The sequence below is a fragment of the Arachis hypogaea genome, chromosome 10, assembly GCF_003086295.3.
Source record: "Arachis hypogaea cultivar Tifrunner chromosome 10, arahy.Tifrunner.gnm2.J5K5, whole genome shotgun sequence".
NCBI lineage: Eukaryota > Viridiplantae > Streptophyta > Magnoliopsida > Fabales > Fabaceae > Arachis > Arachis hypogaea.
In genome coordinates this window covers 10,819,987-10,823,512 of record NC_092045.1, presented here as the reverse complement: position 1 = coordinate 10,823,512, position 3,526 = coordinate 10,819,987, and the positions used below count along the sequence as shown (strand labels likewise).

The window sequence follows — 3,526 nt, the reverse complement described above, 5'->3', positions numbered from 1 at the left end:
AATAAAAGAAAAATAAAATTAGATAAATAAAAATTGGGTTGCCTCCCAATAAGCGCTTCTTTAATGTCAATAGCTTGACAGTGGGCTCTCATGGAGCCACCAGGTGATCAGGTCAATGTTGTAGACTCCCAACACCAAACTTAGAGTTTGGATGTGGGGATTCAACACCAAACTTAGTGTTTGGCTGTGGCCTCCCAACACCAAACTTAGAGTTTGTTTGTGGGGACTTTGTTTGACTCTGTACTGAGAGAAGCTTTTCATGCTTCCTCTCCATGGTTGCAGAAGAAGATCCTTGAGCTTTAAACACAAGGTAGTCCCATTTAATTGAAGGACTAGTTCTCCTCTGTCAACATCAATCACAGCTCCTGCCGTGGCTAGGAAGGGTCTTCCAAGGATGATGCATTCATCCTCCTCCTTCCTAGTGTCTAAGATTATGAAATCAGCAGGGATGTAAAGGCCTTTAACCTTCACTAACATGTCCTCTACTAATCCATAAGCTTGTCTTACTGACTTGTCTGCCATTTGTAATGAGAATATGGCAGGTTGTACCTCAATGATCCCCAGCTTCTCCATTACAGAGAGTGGCATAAGATTTATACCTGACCCCAGGTCACACAGAGCTTTTTCAAAGATCATGGTGCCTATGGTGCAGGGTATTACGAATTTGTCAGGATCTTGTCTCTTTTGAGGTAAAGTTTGCTAAACTCATGTATCTAGTTCACTAATGAGCAGGGGAGGTTCACCTTCCCAAGTCTCATTACCAAATAACTTGGCATTCAGCTTCATGATAGCTCCTAGATATTGAGCAACTTGCTCTCCAGTTACATTTTCATCCTCTTAAGAGGAAGAATAGTCTTCAGAGCTCATGAATAGCAGAAGGAGGTTTAATGGAATCTCTATGGTCTCTATATGAGCCTCAGATTCTTTTGGGTCCTCAATAGGGAACTCCTTCTTGGTTGGGAGACGTCCCATAAGGTCTTCCTCATTGGGTTTCACGTCCTCCCCTTCCTCCTTGTATTCGGCCATATTGACTATATCAATGGCCTTGCACTCTCTCTTTGGATTCTCTTCTGTATTGCTTGGGAGAGTACTAGGAGGAGTTTCAGTGACTTTCTTACTCAGCTGGCCCACTTGTGCCTCCAAATTTCTAATAGAGGACCTTGTTTCACTCATGAAGCTTAAAGTGGCCTTAGACAGATCAGAGACTATATTTGCTAAGTTAGAAGTGCTCTGCTCAGAATTCTCTATCTGTTGCTGAGAAGATGATGGAAAAGGCTTGTCATTGCTAAACCTGTTTCTTCCACCATTATTAAAGCCTTGTTGAGGCTTTTGTTGATCCTTCCATGAGAAATTTGGATGATTTCTCCATGAAGAATTATAAGTGTTTCCATAAGGTTCACCCATGTAATTTACATTTGCCATTACAGGGTTTTCAAGATCATAAGCTTCTTCTTTAGAAGATGCCTCTTTAGTACTGTTGGATGCATTTTGCCATCCATTCAGACTTTGAGAAATCATGTTGACTTGCTGAGTCAACATTTTGTTCTGAGCTAATATGGCATTCAGAGCATCAATTTCAAGAACTCCCTTCCTCTGAGGCGTCCCATTATTCACGGAATTCCTCTCAGAAGTGTACATGAATTGGTTATTTGCAACCATTTCAATAAGTTCCTAAGCTTCTGCAGGCATTTTCTTTAGGTGAATGGATCCACATGTAGAGTGGTCCAGTGACATCTTAGAGAACTCAGACAGACCATAATAGAATATATCTATCATGGTCCATTATGAAAATATGTCAAAAGGACACTTTTTGGTCATCTGCTTGTATCTTTCCCAAGCTTCATAGAGGGATTCACCATCTTTTTGCTTGAAGGTCTGAACATCCACTCTAAGCTTGCTCAACTTTTGAGGAAGAAAGAACTTAACCAAGAAGGCCGTGACCAGCTTATCCCAAGAGTCCAGGCTATCCTTAGGTTGTGAGTCCAACCATGTTCTAGCTCTGTCTCTTACAGCAAAAGGGAAAAGCATGAGCCTGTAGACTTCAGGATCTACTCCATTAGTCTTAACAGTCTCATAGATCTGCAAGAACTCAGTTAAAAACTGGTAGGGATCTTCTGATGGAAGTCCATGAAACTTGCAGTTTTGTTGCATTAGAGCAACTAGTTGAGGTTTCAGCTCAAAATTATTTGCTCCAATGGCAGGAATTGAGATGCTTCTTCCATCAAACTTGGAAGTAGGTGTAGTATAATCACCAAACATCCTCCTTGAATTATTATTGTTGGGTTCGGCTGCCATATCCTTTTCTTGTTCGAAAATTTCAGTAAGGTTGTCTCTGGATTGTTGTAATTTAGCTTCTCTTAGTTTTCTCTTCAGAGTCCTTTCAGGTTCTGGATCAGCTTCAACAAGAATGCCTTTTTTCTTATTCCTACTCATAACAAAGAGAAGAGAATAGAAAAAGAAGAGGAATCCTCTATGTCACAGTATAGAGATTCCTTTATGTTAGTAGAAGAAGAAAGGGAATAATAGTGAAGAAGAATGAATAATCCAAACATAAGGGTGAGGATAGGGGCATAGATTTAAGATGAAGAGAAGTGTTAGTAAATGAATAAATAAATAGAATAAGATGAGAGAGGGAGAAATTTTTGAAAATAAATTTTGAAAAGGAGTTAATGATTTTCGAAAATTAAAGGGGAGATAAGATTAAAGTTAAAATTCAAAATAATTAATTAATTAAGAAAATTTTGAAAAAAAGAGGGAAGTGATTTTCGAAAATTAGAGAGGGAAAAGTAGTTAGTTGGTTTTGAAAAAGATAAGAAACAAACAAAAAGTTAGTTAGTTAATTGAAAAAGATTTGAAAATCAATTTTGAAAAGATAAGAAGATAAGAAGTTGGAAAAGATATTTTAAAATCAAATTTTTTGAAAAAGATAAAATTTAAAAAGATATGATAAAAAGATATAATTAAAAAGATATGGTTGGAAAAGATTTAATTTTTAAAATTAAAATTAATTACTCGACTAACAAGAAACTAAAAGATAAGATTCTAGAATTTAAAGATTGAACCTTTCTTAACAAGAAAGTAACAAACTTCAAATTTTTGAATCAATCACATTAATTGTTAGCATAATTTTCGAAAATAAAGATAAAATTAAGAAAACGATTTTTTTTTTTGAAAAATATTTTAAAGAATTTTCGAGAATTAATAAGAAAAATGAAAAAGATTTTATTTTTGAAAAAGTTTTGAAAAAGATAAGATTTTTAAAATTGAAAATTTGACTTGACTTACAAGAAATAACTAATTTTAAAATTTTTGACTAAGTCAACTCAAATTTTCGAAATTTTGAGAGAAAAAAGGAAAAGCTAATAAATTTTTTTTATTTTTAAATTTTTAATGATGAGAGAGAAAACCACAATTATGACCCAAAACATGAAAATTTTGGATAAAAACACATGATGCATGCAAGAACACTATAAAAGTCAAGATGAACACCAAGAACACTTTGAAGATCATGATGAACATCAAGAAC

The 3,526-nt window shown here is 35.3% G+C and overlaps 1 non-coding gene across 1 annotated transcript; it reads left to right on the top strand.

The window, feature by feature from the left end:
- The first annotated feature begins 1,792 nt into the window (after positions 1–1,792).
- On the top strand, positions 1,793–1,896 carry LOC112718738 (small nucleolar RNA R71). Its single transcript, XR_003161064.1, has one exon. It is a non-coding gene; the product is annotated as a small nucleolar RNA R71 (small nucleolar RNA).
- The last annotated feature ends 1,630 nt before the right edge of the window (positions 1,897–3,526 follow it).